Source organism: Dermacentor variabilis, chromosome 2 (assembly GCF_050947875.1).
Source record: "Dermacentor variabilis isolate Ectoservices chromosome 2, ASM5094787v1, whole genome shotgun sequence".
NCBI classification, from domain to species: domain Eukaryota; kingdom Metazoa; phylum Arthropoda; class Arachnida; order Ixodida; family Ixodidae; genus Dermacentor; species Dermacentor variabilis.
Genome location: NC_134569.1, coordinates 24,803,377 through 24,828,712, shown reverse-complemented (window position 1 = coordinate 24,828,712; position 25,336 = coordinate 24,803,377). Strand labels below are relative to the sequence as shown.

General features: G+C 49.7%; 1 protein-coding gene across 4 annotated transcripts in view; it reads right to left on the bottom strand.

Annotated features, from left to right (window-relative positions):
- LOC142571526 (uncharacterized) overlaps positions 1-25,336 on the bottom strand; it is a 541,018-nt gene that overhangs the window by 480,742 nt on the left and 34,940 nt on the right. Inside the window, exon 2 of one of the 4 annotated variants that reach the window (XR_012825899.1) lies at positions 22,609-24,209. The exons of the other annotated variants lie outside the window; for them this stretch is intronic. The gene's annotated coding sequence lies outside the window, so the exon portion shown is untranslated. Of the gene's footprint in view, positions 1-22,608; positions 24,210-25,336 lie in introns of those variants that run through there. 4 annotated transcript variants of the gene reach the window in all.

The window sequence follows — 25,336 nt, the reverse complement described above, 5'->3', positions numbered from 1 at the left end:
CGGTCTTCGCAGAACTCGGGGCTTACGACAGGAAAGGCGCATCTTATTCCGCGAGCTGACCCCCGCAGCATGGCCGCCGGTTCTCCATTGTCTTGCGTCTTGAAAGGCGCGTGGGACGTTGCCGCCAAATACGTTCGCTTGGGAACTCCCCCGCTCGCGGCAGACCAGATCGACGGTGGCGTGTTCAGTCACAAAGCCTGGTTCGTCGAACTCATCTCGGCAATCCCACGACGCAGAGTCGCGGACGCGGCGCATTGTCCTCCGCACACAGTAGACTTAGTGACGCCGTTTGGCTAGAGGATGACGGTGGCTTTCCAGGAAAACTCGACGCCGCTGTCGCAACTGGCTGGCAATACTTTGCATGTTGGCCCCTCAGCAGGCCGTTCTTAACACGGCTCACGGCGTAACTCGATCGTCTCGACCAAAACGAAACGCTGCAGCGGTACGTCTGTGCAACATGTCACGAATATTTCCCGCGGTAGGCGTTGTTAAGAACGGCCCGCTGACGTGCAAGTTTTGCCAGCCAGTTGCGACAGCGGGCGTCAACTTTTCCTGGAACGCCACCGCAAACCTCTAGCCACGGCGTGACTAAGTCGACTGTGTGTGGAGGACAATACGCGCATCCTCGACTCTCCGTCGCTGGAGCCAAGATGAGTGCGACGAAGTAAGCTTTGTGCCTGAACCCGCCATGGCCCACCTGGTCTGCTGTGAACGAGGAAGTCCCCGAGGGAACGTAGTTCAAGGCCCCTTCCCACGCGCCGTTCGAGACGCAATACAATGGGCAACCGGCCGCGCTGCGGGGGTCAGCTCGGGAAATAAAAGGCACCTTTCCTGACGTAAGCCCCGAGCTCGGCGAAGACCGCCTGACCTCGGTTGAGGACCGTGAACCTGTGCGAAAGTGTGTGTGTGTAATCCCTCGTGCAGAGAGGCGACTCGTTTACGATGACTGGTCGAACGTTTCCCTCACCTTGGGATCGAGGGAAGACCGAGTTTTTATAAACCGCTGTTGCGGCTGTTCAGTACTTTCTCTCGCAGTCATGCTAGACTGATGAACTGCAACGTCCTTATGTAGATATTGTAATTAAACCCATATTCCTCGCTCTCGATGAGAAGCAGTCCTTCCCTTCAACGTCCTCAGCGTGGATAAGTTGGACGACGGCATGGGCCAGCTACCATCTAATTCATGCCCGACTCCAATCTTGACGACGGGTCACGAGAGGTGCAATTGAGCCCCCCAATCCTTACAGCGTGTAGATGAGACTTGTCATTGACTATTTGCTGTCATGTTACGCCTAAAACAAGGGCGCAGCCTAGTCATAGTGTACTGCACATCGTATCGGTGGACTCAAATGAGCCGCGCGCGGCGTATAGGAAGTTCGGTGCGGAAGTTTCAACGCGAGGCCATGACGCGATGTTTTATGGCCAAGCGAGCTAGGAGCCGTCCCCCAACAAAATCTGGCGGAACGGCGTCAGTAGCTTCGCGGGACCGAAGCCGACGACCACTATTTGCGTGTATAACATGCCAGTCATGCCCTCCTCCTCTCCCCCCCCCACACACCAACACCACCCAACCCTTAATAAGGCTTTAAATAATATACATGCCGCGAACATAACGAACGTAACCTAAAGCGCAGAGGTAAAGGCATCGATTGCTTTCTTATTAGACCCGGCTTCGGATGGTCGTCCTATAATCAAAAATGTGTCCTTAAAATTAAGTTTACGTAACAGAAAAGTGCTTTGGCGAAGAAACCATATTTAAGCAGATTGCGCAAGCTCCACGCGCACAATCCATAAGTAGCGTGTAAACTCTCTGAAACAAGCAGTACTGCTAGCGCTTTTTGTGTGCTTATTTTACCTGAAAAGCAGTAGTTGGCTTCACTTATAGGTACCAACACCTAAATATCATATGCTAAGAAAGGGTGTATGTATACCCTCTGTTATTCTGGAACGTACTTATTTATTAACGCTGTATGTATTTGCATAAGAGTAAGGCTAAGAACCGTTATATACGGTCGCGAATATACCAGTTCTCGTGGTATACTTTACACACATTTCTCGAAGTTACTTGAGCCCTAAGAAAAGTAGGTAAACAGTTCGTCGACATATACCGAAGGGAGAAGTGGCTGGCACGTGTTCGCGCATTTTTTCTCTCGAAACAAGTAAAACAATGCCAAAAGCCAAGCTGTAGAAGTGGTGACAGGCGGTAAGGTCCGAGGCGTATCAATTTCCAGAGCCGATGCATAGAACGGGGGCGGCGCAGCAACGGAAACGAAACGGCGGCATGGCCGCACCCAACACGTCCGACAGAAGTGCAAGCATGGTGGCGAGAGGTGGTGTCGATGACAGACGCGACAGCGCTTCGCAAGTCCCCGCGGGAAGACGAAACCCTCCTTTTCACGCGTCGAGGACAGTGTTCGCCGAGGACGACGACCAACCGACGACGCGCCAAGGAAAGCGCAAGAAAGAAATGAGTTAGTGTCCCATTACTTAGGAGAGCCAGCGTGAGCTGCTTCGGTGCATCGACGAAACGAACGGACGGCTATGCGGAGAAGCGACGCATCTTTGCTTCGGCGCATTCTTTGGGCGGTGCCAGAAAGGAACGCGCCCGAATAAGGAGAGAAGGCGCCGCGGGTGCGAAGGACAAAAGATGCGCGAAACGAAAAGAAGGAGGTCATAAATGGGAAAGTAAGCGGGGATAAACTGCGAGGGCAAAAAGAAAAAAAGGAGAGGATGAGAAACGGGGGAGGGCGAACGCCGGCGCTCTCGACACCTTCTATCTCTGGGACGAAGCTGCTGTCTCGTGACGTCCAATATCCCCCGCTCCCAGCTGACACGCGAAGCAGACGACCTGAGAGCTGGGACAAAGGAGGAAGAGGACGCGGGTGGCGACCGAATAAAGCAGTACACGGCGAGAGGTGCCGACAAACAAAAGCAAGCAGCCAACAGTGGTGAGGAAAGAAAAGGCACCGCACAAGTAACGATGTGTCCTTGCGAGAAGTCTTAGCGATGGGCACTGAGAAAAGCCGGCGTCCGACGGGGCGTCCTCTTTTCTGCGGTACACGTCCGACAGCCCTCGAGAGCAAAGCTTAATTGGCTGGGGCGGCGAGACAAGACGAGGCGCGCGCAATCTCGGCCGAAAAAGTTTCTTGGCGCTGCTCAGGTCGGCAAGCCCCGCGAATCGGCGCATGCTTGACCCTCGGCTCGCTCGTCCAAGGCCACAAATTTCCAATGTAAGGTTCATCAGACAATGTGCGCTTCATGCAGAGCCCACCCGACGTGTCGCTATACTGGAGATAAAGTGCTGTCGAAGCCATGCTCGCCGGTGTATGTACCTAACTTAGAAATTGCACTCGGTTGCAACGCGTGCTACGCCACCGCGAAGACAAAACGATTAAAGGCAACGCATCTCTCCCTGTCTCCATTCAACTTTTCCGTAGCCAGCTATCGTATCTTGGACGCCTTGAACGAATGAGCTGCCGAAAATATTTCTTTTTCTTTTCTTCAGAACGGCCGAGATTTTTTTTGAAACCAGAGCCGAAGCGGGCTCGCCCATGAATCAAGCGTCGTGTGTGCCGCCTGAGCAATATCACGCGGCTGCTGGCTTCACCGCGCGCAGCGCGTTCGGCGACAAGGGCGAGACACCCGATCTCCGTAGCGGCCCAGCAACCGGCAGATGTGCGCGGGTCGCCAGGCGACGCGCGAGATAAGGTCTCGCCGGGGCAAGATGCGCCAGTTCCGACGCGCAAGCTTCTGCAGAATCTAATCCCATAACAGTCACTCCTCAACCAAAGTCTTGGCACAAAGGCGGTCACCCACCTTTCGCGATTCGTCCATGTACTACGTGAACACGCCTCCCGACGGCACGCGAAAGACTCACACGCGTCTTTTCGGCGGAGGAACAGTGACTTGTCAAAAGCAAAAGTGCAACAGAACTTGTACGTGCCATATCGCAACTGACGCGACGGAGACGCCGCGGCGGTTTGTTTGTTTCATACAACATTGATAGCGCTTTCACTCAGGCGCGTCTGTACATTACACCCTATCTGTGCATGCATGCGCTGTTTACAAACAGAGTAAATATGCAGGAGCAAAAAGAAGAAAAAGTGCAGTATGCTCAGTAGGATAGAACGTGTTGGGCGAGTTGGTGCATGTTAGAAACATGTTCTTTTTTTAATTGCGCGAACAAACGATCACAGAGGAGCAGACAAGGACTTGTCCTTGTCTGCTCTCTCTCTGTGATCGTTTGTTCGCACAGACCCGCCGTGGTTGCTCAGTGGCTATGGTGTTGGGCTGCTGAGCACGAGGTCGCGGGATCGAATCCCGGCCACGGCGGCCGCATTTAGATGGGGGCGAAATGCGAAAACACCCGTGTACTTAGATTTAGGTGCACGTTAAAGAACCCCCGGTGGTCGAAATTTCCGGAGTCCTCCACTACGGCGTGCCTCATAATCAGAAAGTGGTTTTGGCACGTAAAAGCCCCATATTTTTTTTTTTGCACAGTTAAAAAAAATGTTTGCTGAGTAGGAGTCGTACTATGTAGTAGTTTTATTCATTTCCCATTCATTTCGCCCTTCGTCATTGGCTGGCAGGACGCCACGCCTGCACGTTATCGCCGACATCGGCCACCTGTCGCGATGAGTGATAAGAAAAGAGCAGAATCGACGGAACATAATCTTTACATAGTACGGCTTCAGCTGGTCTACGCTATACACCATCTATCATGTCCATCAGAGTCTAAATTCCGGGAATTACAGGCCATGCACGACTGAGGACAACTCGCACAGGGACCTGCATCAAGGCGTCTGAAGCCTGGAGTAAAAAAAATATCACTGTATACGTACACTATGAAAATATGCAATATGAAGTACGGATGACGTTGACCGCACTGTGGGAGAGCGGCGAAAATCCTAACGCCTCAAAAGAAAAGCGTCACGCTTCCGCTGCCAACAGCGACTGCCCGGACAACAGGACGCTATACCATACGCAACAAGTGTCGTACAAGAGAAAAAGGGGACACGACGCGCACGGCATATGGAAGGTGAGGCGCGCACGCTGTCACGAGAAGCGTGGCACGAAGAAAGAAACGCGAAACGAAAGCCAAAGTGGACCGCAGCTGCACAAGAGTGATAAGAGCTCCTGCTTCTGGCATTGTCTGGGCTGCACGCACGTGCAGCGACCATTGTGCTGTTTTACGACCAACTGGGCTTACCGCCTCATCGAATGAATGAAGGTGCACAAATGCGTGAAGACACGCCTGACCGTTCGGTTCCCTCGGCGAGATCCATTGCGAGCAGCTTGACTCAGTCGAAAGCTATAAGCAGAGTGAACGCAGGGCACGGGCGCTGCGTTCCTTCTGCGTCGGGCATACTGACAAGTATATCACATGCAGCGCACCTTGGCATCGCACAGCGCAACATCGCACACGGCGTCTAAAGAACGCGCCACTGACTTACGACAGTAGAAATAATATCAAAATAATTCTTGATATGAAGTCGTACAATAAAACAAGAGATATACTGACTTCTAAGTGCGCATGGGACAGCGAAAGGAGAGAGAGAGAGAGAGAGAGGAAAGGCGAAATGCAGGTAGGATAACTGATAACCAGACCGGAAGATCCGGTTTGCTACCCTACGCTGGGGATGGAGGGGAGGTAAAGTGAGAGAGAGAGAGAGCAGATACACAATCACACTCGGTCACTATCACCGCACATCACAGTAGCACTAGTGGCACTATAAAAATCAGTGCAGGCTACAGCCGCTAAAAGTGAAAGAAGTACTGCGATCTAAGTGTGGGTTTTCTGAGAAGGAAAACTGAAGGATACTGCTTACTATCGTGAACTGTTGAACAACAATGTTCCGCAAAATGGGACACCGAGAGTTAATAAATTAATCGCGCTGACACTCGCTAAGTACGAGAAAATTAGGTGATCAGAATTTCGAGCAAATAATACGCCACAAGTGAGCCAGGTGATTTACTTGTAATTTAATAATGAAGAAATTATTATTTACAATTTCGATGGCGCGCTTGGGACGGGAGAGCTGTTGCAAGGTTACGCATAAACTACCCACTTGACCAAAAATCCATACGGCCTGTCAATGATGATTTGACGGGGCTTTTCGCACGAAAGCTACGCGGCGCGCTATGAGTGACGACGCCAGATTAACTCAGTCTTCAGATTAGATCTGCCCAGATAAGGTTCATTAACGTGTACCCAAATATAAGGACACCAGTGTTCTTGCATTTCACGCCCATTGGAATGTGGACGCCGGGGCAGGGCCACCCTGGCGGGCTTTCGAGTCCATTGAGCAATCTGTTCAAATAGAGCTTTATCATCATCACACCTAGACTAACCGCGATAACACGAGATTGTGAGCGAGCGTGAATGCGTGAACTGGCGAGAGGGTAAGCAGATCGTCAGCAAGCACCCTAGCGCTAGGTGAACTGGTAGGTACAAGTTTTTAATCACAGTATTAGTAGCACACGCAGCGCCGACACCACCGCGAGCAGAAAAATAGGTGGAACTTTTGTAAATATTCTAAATACTCTAAATATTATAGACAACCCACCTCAACTTCTCTTTTCCTCTTGCGGTTCTCTCTCTCTCGCTCTAATTCTCCACCTTTATCTATTTCATCTTATACGCCCGTTCACTTTTCTCCAGATTACCTCACTTCTAGCCGATGTTCAGATGTAAGCCCTCGGATAGACAGCTACGGTGCGGCCAGCAGAACTCTCCTCTCCCCTGAGTTACGATTACCACTGCAAATAAAATAACAATCCCATGACAAACGCAAGAAGACACGATGACAGTTGCCGCCAAACTAAGCCACGAAAATTCTTCCGCTTTAGGAACTAAATACGACATCATCCGCACACCGACAGAGAAGAAAAGAGTTCTGCTACAAAACATGCCGCTTTAGAAAGCGTCATTTGCTTCACATCGCAGGCAACAACCGCGATAGTCTGGGCTTCACGGTGAAATGAAACTCTCTCCACGACACCAGCCAGCCTTGCGTGACACTGGTGCAACTGGAAGTTCGCAGCTGCGCCGATATGACCCCACGGTGACAAGAGCACACAGTACCTGCGCTTCCCGACCAAGCCCGATCTCGGGCGGACAACGATGAGACAGGTCGGCGTACAGACGTCACAATAGGTACCAGCTGTTCTGAAGTTTTCACACGCTCTGGAAGTGCTGCATCGCATGTTTCTTTCGCTCAGCGATTACAGCATTTACGGTCTTCGAAACACAGAAGCAAGAGGCGAATTGGCTCGGGGGCCTCGCTCTAAGGACACAGTTTCTTTCACGTCCTGCGTTACCGTGCGTCCCAGCAGCACAGGCCCGGTGCGTCATTTGTCACCGCTTCGACCACGCTCACAGTTAGTCGTGCGTGGCTGCCATCGGCCGCCATTGCGCTGCCGCCGTGTTGCACGCCCGCTGATCGTTAGGTGTCGCCGCCGTCAGAGTGACGACTTGCGCGTGTCTTTCCCCAATACCTCCCTTGTACGAGCAGCACTGACAGTTTCGTGCAGCAGAGCCGAAGTGGGCAGCAAGGCTACGAGAGAAAAAATATATGAAGATCCAACGCCCACTTTGGAATCTATGTGAAGCGAAGCCCGCGTGGAAGCGGTTCATAATTTGGTTTAGGTATGCCCATTTCATTCCCGAGTCATAAGCGTGAATAAAACTGGTGCGCGCGCATGCGGTCTCGCGCACCCGTGCTATATACGTAATGTGACGCACAACGCGATCATCTCAAAGACCCAGTTGGCCTTGGCAATGAAAGAAGTATGCGTGGGAACGCGGCCTAATGACTAGAATACCGAGCTGCTGTGCTGGAGGACAGAAGTTCGGCCCCACCGTCGAGCCCGTAATACAATGTTTTTGTCAAGTGCGCGCTATTCGGCAAGACAGCAGCAGCAGCCACAGCAAGGAAAGCCCTGGAGGGTTCGCAATAAAAGTTTCGCTTTAACATCAACGCAGATGGTACGCGATCCGTCTATCATGTGAGGGCGGATATACGAGTTCATCCTTACGGTCCCGGAAACACATTAACGCATCGTTTGTCATTCGCTCTGTTGAGTCGTGGATTTTACATGTCACCTCGGGATTCAAGTGAACACGGTGTATGTCAGCCAGCGCGTAGTACGCTCGGATCGTTGCATGAGTCGGGAGATTCAGCCAGGGAGGATCGCCGTTATCGGCTCCGGCGCGCAACGCTGACTCAGCTGATCGTTTTCGCGGCGTCAGGCCGGTGCTTTTGGAGACAGACCCCCATGGTCTATACAGTATAGGGCATCAGTCCTGGTGTATGTTTGTTGAGGTCGCTGTCGTGCTTGCTTGAACAATCGTGAAACGAGAATGAGGTTCCCGGCGCGACGTCTTGCTCGTTTTTGGCCGCTTAGATATGTGCTAAATGATCCTCATTAATTTAAGTCGTTTAGCATTCAGACGTTGCCCCAGCTGGTGAGAGCGTTGAGGTCTGACTAATATACACAGACAGATACTATTTTGCGGTAAGCTGAACAATTGTCGCAATATAGCCTAATATATGACTAAACTACGTTGGACAGCAAATATAAAGGAGCGCAACCTGGAGTGGAACAAGGAAGAGAACAGAGGACGGGACGAGCGCTCGCACCGTCCACTTTCTTCGTCCGTGTTTCAGGCTTCGCTCCTTCATATTTATTAAATATGAACCAACATGTATACTGCTACCTTGGAGTGGTCATTATATAAATAAAAGATATGTTCAAAAACAAAAAGGTTCATGACCCGTCAGGTCGAAAACGGAACCCTGCGGCACACCCGATGAATAAAACGACAAGACAATCGCTGATAAGTTTTGAATTACCTAAAGTTCGGTAAAGGTTTTGACTAACAACTTTTACGCACAGTTGTGCTTGTCTGGGGAGTGCTCCAGAAAGGTCCGCCTAGCAGAAATCCAGCAAAGTATCGCACTTCTTTCCACGTATCCACGTCTGAAATATGCCACGAGACACATCGGTGTTTCGCGTATCGTGTTGTCTGACGGCGCACAACGATGGCTTCGGGCGAAAATTACTCGTGGCTCGTCAATACATTTCGCCAAAAATTAAGCGACGTATACAGCGAGACTGGTGTCAATTGCTGTAGTATTACAAAGGGGACTGCGAATAAATGCCTCGACCATTCACCGGCTTCTGTTTAGGGGCTGCAGATAAGTGCGCATTAAAGTACTACTTCATTAAACAGCAGCTGGCTAAAATTTAGTCCGTTATAACGCTTACTGGCGATCACCGCACCATTCGATCTGACAAATCCTGCCTCAAGTTAAACGTGGAAAAATAACTTCCTTACGTGCACTGTACGTCTGTACTTAAGTCACTCGAAATCTTTCCTAAACCAGCCGGTTCTTACCGGCGTCTGTAAGCAAGATACGAAGCCCACTGCATGCAAATACTCTTTCGTTTTTACGAGTTTCGTTACACGACCGTGGACACCTCGGCCAACATTTGCAGCGTTGTTTTCTTCCTTTCTTTCAGTGCTGATATCGTATAAGTTCTTCGCACGGTTTTCGGTTCCCATTAAAGCTGCTGACGTTTTGTTTAGAAAGAGCAGGCCCACGACGACCCCGTCTCCGTTCCCTCGAACTCGCACGCGTCTTCCGTGCTCGCGCGCTGGCGTCGATCGCGGCAACCAGTGGCGCAGACGCACGCGCACTGCCGAGATTGATGTTGCCGAACTGTGACCCCGTCCCGAAGTGCGCTCTCACCGCGCCCGCGGCCCCCGTGGGCCGTCGTAGGAAGCAAGCAAAGAAGGCCCCCTCCCTCTGTTTTAATTCATCCGTCGTTCGCTCAAAGAAATGGGGGCACCGAGCTTCCCCACAAGGATGGGGACGAGAAGGAAGAAGTAAAGCGCGGGAAGCAGCAGGCGCCAGCTATACGCGGCCTCGAGTTCGAGGTCTGAATTGAAAAACGAAGGAAAAGAAAGAGAAAACCGGAAGGTCATCGGATGAGAAAATGCGAGCGAGCCGGCGGATTGCGCAGTGGCCGCCACGGGCCCCGGGCGCAGGCCGATGGCCGGGCGGGCCCCGTTGGCCGCCCGGCGCGCCGTCCCGTCATTTGTCATGGCCGCCCTGATGCACGGCCGCTCCTAATGGAGACCCGGCACAGCGAGCGCTCTTGCGTGGGCATATATACATGCGCGCGTGCGTGCGGGAGCGCGACAAAGAGCGATCACCGATCGCTCCTTTCCCTCGCGTCCCTCTCCTTCGCGCAGCGAGCGCAAATATAGCCGTCAACAACGTCCAGAAACGTCGGACGGACGCCGCGTATGCACGGCCGAATGCCAGCTCAAGGCGTTCGTCCCTTGGCCTGAGTCACAGCAGCGCTATACATACCCTCGACGCAACGTAACTTTTTTTTCTCTCTCTACGTTATTTCGTTGCTTCCTTTCGCAACAAAATAGACTTTCACACCGAGATATTCATTCATTCATTGATTCATTCATTCATTCATTCATTCATTCATTCATTCATTTCATACGTCACAACAGTTTTCACATATTGTCAAAGGGGCCAAAGGGAGAAGCCGTTACTTGACGGATTCGGGGAATCCTTGCTCCCGTTCGGTTTAAATGCTAGTACTTTGAATTCGATATTTATCATAACGCTAAAAAACATGTGTACGAACACTTGTGGGACTTGTAACAATAGGGCAGCTGAAGGTGCGATAAATGAAATACGGGCAAATCCTAGCGCTGCGATATTCAAGGGTAAAGAACACCTAGTAAGCGATAAATTCGCAATGCAGGAAAATGAAATCGCACAGTAATAAGTAACCACGCAAGAAAGATAGGTATATCGTGCTAACGCACGGCTATCTATAAATCGTAAGACCAACGGGAAGTACACATGAGAAAATCAGCAGATTCCAAGTATATGAGGTTCCGAGTAGTGAATGTACACTAACGCGCAATCATATGCAAGGTGCTTTTTTTTTTTTTTTAAGCAATACAGATTTTTTAATAAGGCTATGATCGTGAAACACCTGCCATCTTCGCACACGAGCTCTAAGTCGAGGCGGAAATACTTTGCCGCTGCTTAAGTTGCGCTGAAAATACTAATTAAGAAAATTTGCTAATTAACTGTTTCTATTAACGTGAGGGCCGTTGTTTAGTTGGAAAACTTTAAGACGTCACAACTTATGGTATGCCCATTTCTTTTTAGAAATCCCAAAGATAGCATCTGAGATATTCATCATCGCAATTGAAAGACAAATGCAGGCAATAATCGAAACCGAGCGCGTCCCGCTGCGCGTCAGGCGGCAAAGCCCCGTAAACAAGTGCGGGGGCGAAGTTAAAATGATTCCACGCCGCAGCAAACCCTGACCCGGCGACACAGATAGCGGCACATGCTTGCCAGACAAGGCGCGCCGTATCAGTAGCTGCGCGACTGGCCGAGACGTTCGCTTGTCATCACAGGGCGCTTCCGTCTGATACGATAGCGGGGCCGCTTTCTCTGTGCTCTAGCGGCGCTCGGCTTCGATGTTGCCTGGGTTTACCCTTGAAATTCGATGATAAATATCTGGAATTAGGTGCGATTTTCGAGATCGTTAAAAAAAGGAAATGGGGGAGCATTAAAATGTGACTGCCTTCAAATTCGCCATTTAATCAACTGCCCCTAAGGCACTCATAAAAAGTTAATGAATTTTTGCTAGTCTTTTCGGGGTAGCTTAAGCAGCGGCAATTTCCGCCTATTCGAAGAGCTCGTATGCGAAGACGACAAGTGTCTCGCGGTCACAGTATTTCTTTTTCTTTTGAAAAAAGCCTGTATTGGTCAAAAAATCACCCTGCATTGAATAAGTAAGAAAACAAATTTCACGAGCCCGACCCAATACTATATAGAGAGAGAGTACTAGAAAACTGCGATGCCACTGCGCTTCAAACGAGAGTCAGCGAGAAAAAATGCCACATTTTCTTGTTAGCAAATAAGGAGAGTAATGTGCTTTTTATTAACTGCTATGACTTGGAAGAGTGGTAAGATGAGTTCTGAGCCCTCGTGCATAGAAATTGTCAGAGTTGCCAGAGAGAGAGAGAGAGAGAGAGAGAGAGAGAGAGAGAGAACATTACTTAGTCGCCTGCAGAACGACACCATGACTAAATAGCGCCGCGACGCGGGCCCTGACGTCTTCTCAGCGGGTGGCAATGCCCTCCTAAGTAAATCTGCATTGTAAATCCAAGGCAACTGTAAAGAACAAAAAATGGAGGTAAAAGAATGAGAGGGGGCCCGCGCAGGTGAACGTAGCGAGCACTGAGTCCTTTAGCTATCTGTCGATTCGTGCACTCTGTGAGCCCTGCGGGGCGGCGCTGTCCGACACCTACACAGGCGTGCCACTTGCGTTAACCAATTGTCGATTACAAGAAGGTGCTTGCATATAGGAGCGGCTGCATACCTTAAAGACAAATTAAGATGAAAATCGGCCCGTTCACACAAGGCTGACCACTTCGTGGGCGGGAAGAAGGACTCGAAGCACAATTTTAATTTCACTCCTTTTCGCGCTTGCTATATGGCCTCGAGAGGCGTCTTCTATAAAGCCTCCCTCCCCCCCTCTCTCTCTCTCTCTCTCTCTCTCTGTCAGCTCGAGTGGCCATTGGGCCTGTTGGGCGCGGTGGCTGAGAACTGTCCGGCAAGAATCACGCCCCTACCACTATAAAAAAAAAATATTAAATCTAGTGCATATCTGCATCGTACTATCAGCGTCAAATGAAAGTTGAACAGCGGAGCGCGTGGCCCAAACATAACTGAAGATATAGTGGGCGCCGTCCAGTCATCACCATTGACAGGCGCGAACGTCCGGTTTGGCCGCACTGCGCGATCCCCCTCTAGTGAGATAATTTCGCTTCTGTTCTGGTTCTTAGATTTGAAAGGGAGAAAATGAAAAATAAAAAGGAAGCTAAAATATTGCACTTTACGGTGAGTCTTGTCGCACAGATCGCCGAAACCACAAGTGCTGTCAGCGCGAACAGCGGTGCGCGTGGTGCAGTTTGCACCGTCATCGCAAGGTAGATTCGCCCGCGCGGACCGTGCAGGCGAATCTGCCTTGCGATGACGGTGCAAACTGCACCACGCGCACCGCTATTCGCGCCGACAGCACTTGACAAGACTCGCCGTAAACTGCCATACTTTAGCTTCATGCTTATTTTTCATTTTTTCCCTTTCAAATGTAAGAACCAGAACAGAAGTGAAATTATCGCACTAGAGGGTGATCGCGCATTGCGGCCAAACCGGATGTGCGCGCCTGTCAATGGTGATGACTGGACGGCGCGCACTATATCTTCACTTATGCTTGGGCCACGCGCTCCGCTGTTCAACTTTCGTTTGATGCTGATAGTACGTACTATTCTTACTGCTACTAGTGCATATCTAATAAGCGATGAAATCACACACTAGACCGCACCACCAACACGCTTCATAAATATTATTCTGTGTCGTCTTCCGCATGCTCCCGGTTTTATAATTTTCTCCTGAGCCTATACTTCATCCTCGCCCCTCATACCACTCTATTTCCTCCAGTAGGCGTGGGTTACTTGTCGTGTTGTGGATATGTGCGAAAGAAAACTTAAAAAAAAACGCAGCTTAATTTTGATTGGCTTCGCATTCCATTTTTATGCTTCTTCCTGTCATGTACGTTAGATGTTTACTCATGACAGACATCGCTGTACAACTACCACGAGGAGGTAAGTCGATCTTACTCATAGGAAAGGTCGGCTATAGGGCCTACGTTGTGGTTCAGGTAGACGAAAAGGGAAGACGGGACTTAAAAGGGCCACACGAGGACTTGCCACACCTGCCCTCGGAGGAAAATCATTCACGCACGCGTGCGTGCCTACCACTATGTGACCGTCCGCCGCCGGTAGACCGCGCTCGCTTCTCCTGCGCGGAACACCCCAGGGTGGCTTTACCGAGCGCTGCAGCCTCAAGAACGGCCTCTGGGATGTCTCACGGAAGCGCACATATATACGCACGCCGTTACACTATAGCGCACCGCCAGGCGCGTAAGCGCAGGCCGGTGATGCCCAGAGTCGTAGGGGTATACAGGGTTGGGGCGGTGAGGGGTCGACGTTTCGCGAACTCCATTGCATGCATAATCTATGGACGGCATGGCTAGCCGTCGCCGGGAGCGCGCCGGCGCCAACTTGGCATCCAACCTTCCCGCGCTCCCTCTCTCCCTCACTTTCCTTCGCTCTCAGCCTCGACCCGAACCCGCGTGCAGTAGCACCAAAGTGACTTTTACAGCCGGCACTCAAGCTGCCGTGCCATCGGGGCTGGCGCGCATACCTCTTCCTTTTGTCCCCCCGCGGGCTGGGTGCACCGGAGGGTGGAAACACCGCCTGCAGCAGAGTCAGCGAACGCTCAGGGACGGGCGCCGCGGGCCCACGGGGGAAGCACGATTCGCGAAGGGAGCGCAGGAATGTTCGGGACACGACGATGGCTGCCCAGCGCGATTGAAATGCATGACTTTGCTGCATCCCCGACTCGTGGCCCCGGGCGCGACGTGCGAGTGCGCGAGGCAGTTAGATCTGGTTACACGCCTCCCTTCTGCCGGCCTCCCGAGTTGACCCTTATTTTCGGTGTTGCTGTTTCTTTCTTTCTTTTTTTTCCGTGTCCGTCTTCCTCGTTCCTTTCACTTCCAGATCGTTTCTCGACTTTTTACAGCTGTCGGCATCCGGCCCATGGTCTCGCAGCGTTCGCGGCTTTTCTTGTGCGCGCATGCTGGCGAAGGCAGTGCGGCGCGCGTCGAAAGGACGGCTCCATAAAGCATCTTTCGATTGTGAGAGTAGCTCACCAGTCTGTGCGCAGCCACAAAGCGCCCAAAATAAGCAACTTCTTATTTATATTGCAAATATCGGGCAGCTTTAGGATGTGGGACCATATCAATTTCGGTGCCGTAGGAAACGATGTTATCCTAAAATATTATTGAAAGCTATTACTGTAATTCAACATCCGATTTCACTTCCCTGATTTGTCCTGTGTCTGTAATTCAGAGTATTGCACAGTATTGCGTGCATAATATATCATTTGCAGATATATATGTATTGTTTTACTCATCATTAAGGAGAACCAGTTACTGCTTTAAACATATATGCAATGGACAAGACTTTTTTTTCTTCTTTCCCTTAAATCCTTACAGCCCAGTGTTCGGTCACCTGCAAGCGGCTCCTTGGCTCCATCGAGTTGTTTCGACACAGCTTTCTCAATCAAGAGGCCACAGTCACGTATAGCGGGTCAAGACGTCACAACAGCAAATTGCAGACTGCATTATGGGTTTTCACTTGGAATTTCAATCCCAGCTAAAATGTTAAAAAAGATGGAAGGCCACGCAAATTAACTGCTGTCACAGTGCTAATTACCGCGTAGACAATATATGGTGCAGCAATCTGGACGTTATGCCCTATTACTTAATTGCTGCTACACAAACTTACAGATGACTGAAACCAACTGTGATCGTTCGCCGTAATTTTCTTGAAAGACTATGCGTAATAAACGTCAGGCGTTAAAGCCTTCAAGATTACCCTTGAGGTTGTAAAGCATCTGCGAATACAAATTAAGTCAGGACTTCGTCCACACCGCACATGCGACACATTGGCGCGCAGTACAAACGAATTTCAAATAAACAGTGTCTCGTGTGAGCGAAATTTAAGCGAATGCAATATGGGCACGTTCCATCACGCCTGCACCAAACACAATTTGGCACATGACGGTTACAGTTGTAGTAAATACATTTATGTGGCTCGCAGTGGCCATTCTGCGCTACACCGCCGGCTCAGAGCCATTTACCCTGCGCAGGTTTTAAAGTAACTGGCATGCTGCGAGCAGCGGCTGCCACAAAACGTTGAAACAATAAAAGCTCTACGCATGCAACACGACCCGCGACTTCAGCTGCGAGACGTCGCAGCATTCCTGCAGGACACAGGCCTCAACGGGAGTTTGTAGAAACATCTGTAGTAATTTGAATTAGGAAGGAACAGCGCCAACTAAGACGAAGACGAAACTTGGCGCTGTTCCTTCTTAATTCAAGTATGCACCATCTAGCCCAAATGAACGTTGTCCTGGATCTGTAGTAATGCGCGCACGTATACGTGTGTGTGTATGTGTGCGTGCTTGCTTGTCACACATAATTAAAATTTCTATCCCGCTCTTGGCATATGCACACAATGCACATCTTTAGAAACCCTGTTCATATCTACAAATAAGGCCCACCCAAAGAAACAAACAGCAGCCCGTAAGCGGCAGAGACGGCAGCTGGGGGACGCATTATTTCAGATACATATATCGTTCCGCCTCCGGCACTCCGGAGGTCGTCAAACAAGAAGCCGCGCGGCGCGCTCCCAGTCGTGACCTCCAAAGGTCGGGCACTACCGATTTCATTTTCTTCGTTTTTCCGGTCACGACTCGCATCCGCGCGAGACGGTGCGCGAGGGTTTCCCGCGTCCGGCAGCGGCGGCCTGCGCGCAGCTCCGGGATCTCTGGCCCGCAGTTTTCAAGTTCCGCTTTCGCCGGTGTGCTTAGGCGGGACGTTTGTTAGGACATATTCAGACGACGGATAAAACTGTTAATTAAGCCTGCGGGCGCAATTACCAAAAAGAATATAATTGTCCCTCACGCGAATTTGTTTTTCCCGTACAAAACTAGAGCGGCACCGTTTCCGACCGAGTAGTTCCTCTTGAATACACATTCTCGTTTGCGAGAACATTTAGCGTCACATTGTCCCTGGACACAAAAAGCGCGCGCCTTTGAGAGCGAAGCACACACTGATCGAGTGCTGCCAAGCGGGCTTTCTTTTTCGCTCTCCTGTAGAATTCGCGGAACACACCGATCGCTTCGGACGAGTTTTGATTCACACAAACACTTGGACTACTCCGAACGATGGTGACAAAGTAACAATGACACCGTCGTGAGTTTTCGCTCGGCTCCATCCTCCTTTTTCCCTTCTTCCTCTTCCTTTCTCCCATGTCGACACTGTGGTTGAGGTGATCCACCGTCTAGCGAGATATTTACCGCGGTCTTTCCTCTTCTAGGAACACTCCGGCAAAAATATTTTGCCGTGTCGGGCCAAAGCCGTAAAGAAAACCAACATTCTCCAACTTCCGTAAGACGTAAAAGCACAAACACAAGGGCGAGCCTCACATTCAATATTAGCGAAGAAGTTGCAGGAGCCCGTACACAACGCAAGTAGAGTTTACGACGGCAGTGCGGCCGGCAGATTGCTTTTAATGCGCCACTTTGGGAGTTTATGGAGCCATCACGAAGCTCGGCGAAATCGCTGTGAAGCGCCCGTTTACTAGAACGTTCGCGTTTAGAGGGTGCTTCCGAGAACACCGCAGAAAACGAGAAACAGTTAACGGCAGGACCTAAATCACGGCGGCCGAGCTTCATAATAGTATGCAATGCTTGTCGTCGTGCTGTTGCCTTGAAGCCCGCGGCAAATTATATCGAGGTTAAATAGCCTGCATGCACTCACAACAGGTTTCTCGCAGCAGCCTTTCGCTGAATTGGCATCCACAAAGAAAGCACTCTTTGTATGGTACGTTCAGCTAGTGCACTGAAATTAAAAGACTCGTACTAGAGTCGTACTGACTCAATTCAATAAGAGCGCCTAATGACAAAGAGAACTTAAAACGGCTGAAAATGCAAGAATTTTCGTTTTCACTGAAACAGTTCCAATCCCAGGTGCAGACACGGAGAATATCGGAAGCATTAATGGGCCAACCGCTTGCAGCCTGATTCGAGACATGCGAGCTGGTTCAGTCTAGCAGGCGACGCAGTCGAAACCACGCGTTCCAATAGAGGCTGGAACGTACTGCCAGAGCTGCGGCTATTCTAAACCAGAAGAAGGTCGACCGGGGAAATAAAGAACAATTGTGAGTAGACGCACCCGGTCGGTGCTTTCCTCCATGCAGTGAAAACATGCAGTGAGTGAGACTCGACTTCTTCAGGCAGCTTATGATACCTATGACATAAGCACAAAATATGTTGCTTTAAGTTCCTTAATTGCATTTTCTTTCGGCGGTGCTGCACGTTAAAGATTGAATTGCATTTCACACAGTCATGTCGATGACAGCGTCTTCTGCCGTGAGCAATTTTAGGGCACTAATTAAAAATAAATGTGCATTTGCAAGTTTAACTGGCCTTCATGAATAGTGAAATGTAAAAATAAGCTTACTATTGCGCTGTTAGCATGAGTTTGCAGCTGTGTTTTACAACGATGCGATCGACCACAGCAGCTTCGGTCACTGCGTGTCAAATCCGAAGTCCAAAAACAGAATGGGGCCTCCCGCGCCGAAGCTGTCGCAGCGTCGACCTAAAGAAGTTCGTCGAGTACAACTCCTGAGAGGAGCGTTAAGGACGATCATTATGTATAAGTTATTTTTACCTGATATAGGCAGTTTCAAGTACTTAAATTATACTGCAGTGCGCAAGTTATGGCGTCGAGGTCTACGTATTCCTGAGTCTAATTAGTTCTCGCGAACTGGATTAAATGGTGAATGAAATCAAGGCAAATGGCATTATAAAATTTAAGACATTTGCAAGTTAATGTCATTTCCTGTGCTCGTGTGCCACGGGTATGACTTCTCCTACGTGCGAGGTCCCATTCCTGAGGTAATGCTGTTCTGCCTATCCGACTGAAGAAGGAGAAGGAAGAGCCCTTCATCGAGAAACGGACAGTCGCCCAAACGTTGTTGTTGTTGTTGTTGTTGTTGTTGTTGTTGTTGTTGTTGTTGTTGTTGTTGTTGTTGTTGTTGTTGTTGTTGTTGTTTCAGAGCATGGCTTGTACCCACAGGGGGGATTGGCCACACTAGGTTGATTGAAAAATACATCGAATAAAATACCAAAAGGGGGTAAAGGCACACATTCAAAGCGAAGCATTAAGCAACTAAATGCTATATATATAATAGAAATTTCTTGGGGGTTTATACACAAGTTTATGATAAATTGAAAATAAAGTAAAGCGTGCCACAGTCGGTACCCTAGGAGCGAAACCTTCCTGACACTTCAATGAGCTTGTGTACAGCAGTAATCATTGACCCGTGGCTTGAGCCTAATTTACGCGCGCCAAAGGACAAGATGTTTGGTGTAGTAAGCGCTAAACCCAGTTTACTAGTAGGACATAAGAGGCACATTCTGCGGAGGGAGGAGAAGTGGCGGTAAGAAAGAAAGAAAGGAATGGTCCTGTGTGTGCGTGCATCTTTGGCCTCATCGTATTACATTGTTTATAGCTCACGCAATCGCAGACGCAGCAGGCAGCCTGGTTCGCCATCCAGTAAAGTGTAAGTAAGCTCAGCGGGAAGCAGAAACCAGAGGCAAACGAAAAACTACTCTGATCAGCGTGATCCCTGCATCGTCAACGTCACCGCATCTTCGAAGCACCACCTGCACGCGCGCTCCGTGTGCTGGCGCGAGCTGCTTTGTGAGCGGCCAGATGACCGCTTAAACGCGAGTCTGTGCCCTTCGACGCGCGTGCGCGAGGCTTTCTTCCTTTTCGTGGTACCCAGAAGGCGACACCTCACACGGCCGCCTTCAGGTAGCAGAATATCACCCGCTAATTAGGAGTCGATTGACTTGGAGGACAGAAAGTGAGAGAGGCATAAAGGAGAGATGCCTCGACCTGCACCACTAATATATGGCATGAAGGACAATGAATCCCCGACTCATCGACGCGGTGACGTGAGAAATTTTGTTTTTGCTTAAAATCGATTTCGACCCCATGGATGACCACTTCAGAGGTAGCGTTGCTCTGGATGTAATAAGCTAGCATAAGTCACTGCAGAAGGCATACCACAAAGGTGGGAATCATATTGTCACGTTGTAATGACGATGAACAGCTGAGTGGCACAACGCAAGTCACTAAACTAACTGTTTACTGAAAAAAGCTGTGCCCAGCAAAACAAGTAACACTCAGCACTACGACAGCAGCGAGCAGACTCGTCGATCGTCGAAATCCGATCTACGGGTCAGACGTGTCGGCTGGCGTTCGCGTATACTTTCCAGAAAGTGCAACACTATTCACGTCGCGCATACAATCTGACTACACAAGTTTCGGAGACGAGACAACATATAAAATTAACGATAACATTCGTGAAAGTTCCGATGCAAGCAGGCGCGTCTTTAGCGCAGCTTTAACAGTTGTTAGCACTTGAAATGCGGCCCCAGGAAAAAGAACAAGTACGCGTCTGAATATCAAATATTCAATTCAACTTGCCTCATGGCAAAACTGAGAAACCGTTCAACTGTTGGAACGGAGGAGAGGTGCAATTTTGGCCGTTGGGTCGACTACAGAGTTAACGATAGCATTTCCCGGGCCTTCGAACTGCACAAGTGTAGCGTCTATAGTTCTGGCGCAAATCACTCCGTGCGGGCACGGCTTTTGAGTGCATGGCCGGCTCCAGCAAAGGACTGCGCTTCGGGTATTGCAGATAAACTCGCTGGGTGCAGGCGCAAAGGGACAACACTTTCCTTCGAGGAGGCGCGCCCACTCGCTTATCATGCGTGCACACTGTTTGTTCCAGCCGGTTTTGCGATCCCATAATCAGTGTCAAATCAAACGCGAGCAGCAACGCACAGCGCTGAGGAACGTCGGCCCCAGAAACGCCTCTAAACAGTTAAGCGATATTGTAACCGATCCAAAAGGCACACGAGAAGCAGATTATCCCTTAACGAAAGCCAAACATCCTATATATCGCCGATAACAAGCGCGCTAAGAGCAAAACAAGGGCGATGTAGGCAAATCGTCCCTTTTCATCACGTTTACTGCGAAGGCAGATAAGAGCTCGAAAATCGGTGTGGTTTGTTCGTCCGTCCTTTCCGTTACGCTGACAAAGACGGCAACGGCCGTGGTCGTCACTACGGCGTTAAAAGGTCGTCACCATCAGCTTGCTGTCGTTCGCTGCATCGTCGGCAGGCCACTTCTCCGACCCTAGCGTTGTCCTCACCACAGGGTGAAGAGAATTTCGCCCAAGGTCGCCATTGCTCGCGCTGCACAGACACTCGCTAGCCTAGACTCATACGGGCCGGCACTTTGGCCTACACAAAGGTGTCAGTGAGCGTACGTTTGTTCTGCTTAATGGAGTAATAAACGAAGACAAAATACATGCTGAATATACTGGGTGTTTCTACAAAGACTAAGCAATATTTAAATATATAGTCGTCTTTAAATAAAAGGACGGTTTCTTCTGACACACTCTGCCAGTGGTGGCGACCACGGCTTGACGGCTTACACGTGGTAATGAGTCGGTAATTAACAAAAATTCATTTTTGCCTTTTTAGTTTCAGCGGGCTCATCATTACTGGGAAATTGAAACGAGCTCTCCATACAAGCCACATCAACTTTTGCATGTGCAAAAGTATGATTACCCGCAGAACTGTGGCACGACGAATTTCGGCTGGCAAAGTGCACGAAAGCGAAACTGTGAGACTGCATGCGAGAGCGAAGCCGCGCCCCTCGAAGCGACGTCATGCTTACGTCACCCAGCAGCGGGAAGCCAACGAGCTGCGACAGCGAGGAGCACGGAGCTGCAGCGCGCTGGCCCACACAATTAATAAAGAAGCTTTGAGTGGGAACGTTAAGGTGGTTGAAGAAAGGAGCAGTGCAAGTATGGTGGGGGAATAAGCAGGAAAAAAATGCAGGCATCAAGCCGTGGAAGCCGAAAGAGAGAGAGAAAGGGACGGAAGCGATGTCAACCAGACGAATGTCCGGTTTGTTACCCTACGCATACCGAAGGAGATTAAGAGAAAGAAAGTGGAAGTCGACATTTTAGCCTAGTTACCAGCATATGGTCAAGCATATATTGATACGCACAGCTCAACAAACAGTCGCAGAGCTCGCGAGACTACGGCCAAGGTGGAAATTGTATACTTAAACGAGGGATAGGAACGTACACTTTAAGTCACACGGCGTAAGCAGTTCTGAATTGAAGTTCCGGAAAAGTGTGCGGGAGCTTCTATCGTAAAAAAATTTTGTTGTTGTTGTTCTTGTTTCTTAAATGAAAAATAGAGTGCCATAAAGCCTTTAATAATTAGGCGACTCGGCCATCTGTTCCCGTATTCACAAAAATATCTTACGCTAGAACTATTCCTAAAAGCGAATTTCAGTCAATAGCAAAAAGCACATACGAATTTATGTGTGAATTCTGCCCCCGATAAGCTTCTAACCTGGGTCTGCTCGTAATGAGCAAGTGTAAGCGCTGCTTGTTGGCGCCCTCGTTCATTCGCTATCAGATCAATGGCCTTTCGAGACAACGCAGGAACCCGGGGCTCCGCACGTAACCCAGGCATGCGCCCCGTCTGCCTGCAGCACGAGGGCCAACGCGGACAGCTGAATAAGAGAAAAAGTAATCACAAAGTAAAGAAAATGAACGAGGCAAGCGTATGGCGAATCCTAAGACTTCCATTTCCCTGCAGCTTCCAACGACCAAAGAATACCGCCCCATTTTCCTCACGACGGACATGTCAGACGTGGTAAAAAGAAAAAAAAGAAAGAAACGAAAGAAAGAAATAATCGTGCTCCGTATAAGTGCACGAGAAAGAAAAAAAAAAGCCGTTCACGTGACGTCCGCCACGTCCAGCAGCACCACAGCACCCTCCGGATTGGACACATACATACAAGCTCGCCGCCTCCCGCTACTTCTTCAGGGCGTCAGCGAGCTGTCCAATTCCCTAAATGGAGTCGGCTATTCCTGTATTTCCTGACGCGATCCAACGGTCCTGGCGTTTCCTTCACGCGGCGCGACCTTATCGCGCGATCCCTCCTTTCGTTTCGTGCACAATCGCCCTCTGTCCTGCTCAATCGCTAAGGAAACTAGAAAGAAAACGATGCATGGGGTCACACAGCCACAGGATGTGAATGCCAAGTTTTTCCGACGACGCGACATGTCCGGACCATCCAAGCAGCCTGCAAACAAACCCATGCAAAGCAGGAAACAAAAGATGCCACGAGGCTGTCGGGCGCCGCAAACATACAGAAAGCGTTGATCGGGAAGTATCCGGCGCTGTCCTTATACGTCGGGAATTCCTTGACATATCGAGAGGGAAGGATGTAGAAGCGGTGTTGATTATGCGCTGAAGTCTGGAATAACGTCAGCATTGACGTCAGACACATCGGTTGGTGCGCGCACACAGCGAGACTTGCCCTTGCGGGCGTTGTAGCCCGACTAACCACTCAGTCAAGAAAGAATACAGCTGCGATGAGACCACTCCGCTTAGGCACTTCGCGTGCCCTTCTACATGGCCAGATCCCATAAGTTAGAGGCTCGTTCGACAAAGGTCACAAAAGATGCCCTCGGAGCAAACTCGGTCTCATCCTTGGACTTTTTTTGCAGCCAGCAACCTTAATATGTCTCTCTGTAGCGGAAAATATACTTACCATTGTTCACTTGGTATATGTTTAGTCTGATCTGCATGTCGCAGTAATAATGAGTACTTTCTCACTCTCATTTGCGGCATTGCCATTCGCTTGAGTGTGTCGCAAACTTCTCGCTTGCGACAGGATTTCATTTTAACATCAGGCACAACATATACCCTCATGTTCAATTTTTCATCTACTGCGCTCGTTGTCATAGAATTTAGCCTCTTCTCTTTCTTCCTTTTCTTTTATGTTTCCCTGGGCTGATTAATTTGCGTCGAAGGTTTCGTTGCTCATGCGAGACTTCGGATTTTGACGATCTTTATTTCGTCTCCTTTTCCCACTACCCTGTATAGTGGGGTAAGGGCACAACGGGCGTCAAGGCTTGCGGAGCTGGCCAAGTTTCAGAGTGCTCAGTATCTCCGATTTCGACCAGGCGGCATTCTTTTACACCAACCCAAAACGCAGCATATGAAATTGGGATAAGGCCGCCGCGATAGGAGTTCGAACCCGCGACCTCGTGCTCAACAGCAGAAAGCCATAGCCACTGGGCTACCGCAGCAGGTGGTAGTCCCTGTGTGTCTGAAAAAAAAAAATAGAGAGAGCTAACCATGTCACTCATTTAGCGGCTTGGCTTGGAAAACAATGTGCTGAAACACTCGGAATGATACCGGAAGGGGTTCATGGACGATACTGGTAAATGTACTGAACGTCAGCACTACGAAGCTGTTCGATTTTCTGGAAGAAACTCACCCTTTTCATCATTCACTGTGCAACCACAGGGCCTCAACAGAGCCAAGCGCTTGTCCCCTGACCGCTGCTAGCAACTGGACAAAAGAAGACAAGCGAGCAGAACGAAAGGTCAAAAGGCTGCAAGTGCAGGCTGCCCATTCGACGGGGCGCTGAGCCGTGCTTCCTGCAGGGAAGCAGAAATAGTGCCCTTTCCCATTAAATCTCTTTCTCCCATTCGGGCGCCACTGTCTTTGCTCTCCAAAAAAACGACGTCAACAAGAGAACCCAAACGACTACGAAAGGCGAAGCTTGCATGTGGTGGGACCAACAGCGAAACGAATCGAGGAGAACGGGTTCGGGTCAAGACGTGGGACAAGACATCTGCTATCAAAGCATTGCTCAAAGAAACAAAGACAGCAAGAAATAAAAAAAATATAATTAGCAGCTGACTTACACAAATATGCGATCACTGATCAAAAACCAACGGAGCTGTCATGCAGGGTGTCGGAACGAAATATTTTTCGTTCTGATTTTAGTTTAATTCTACTGCAAAAAAAAAAAAATCCGATCTGGTTCTGCTACGGAACGAAAAAAAAAAAAAGATCCGTAACGGTTCATAACAGTTTTGGCTCGCATGCAAAATTTTCGATGCAATGTAACGATAAAAACATAATCCGCCGTGGTTGGTCAGTGACTATGATGTTGGACTGTTGAGCACGAGGTCGTGGGATCGAATCCCGGTCATGACGGCCGCATTTCGATGGGGGCTAAATGCGAATACACCCGTGTACTTAGATTTAGGTGCACGTTAAAGAACCCCAGGTGGTCAAAATTTCCGGAGTCCTCCACTACGGCGTGCCTCATAATCAGAAAGTGTTTTTGGCGCGTAAACCACCGTGATTAAATTTTTTTTCTCAATAATTTCTCATTTATTTTTCTCAATAAGTGAACAATAAATTCTGAATTCGTGCTCAGTGCCTTCAGTTAAGGCACTGAACATGATCTCAGCGGCGACACGTCATCGAGGGTACTCGCCAAAATGCGAAGCGGCTGTCCCGAAAAAACAAACTTATACGAACATACACGAACGATAAAACTTCGGTAACAAAGGGTGGTACACGTACAAAACGAAGCGTGCAAGCCCTGGGTATTGCTACCCTGCCGATCTGCTAATGCACGGAACGGCAGGCTCAGATTGGTGCTGCGCTCGACCGGCTATCGC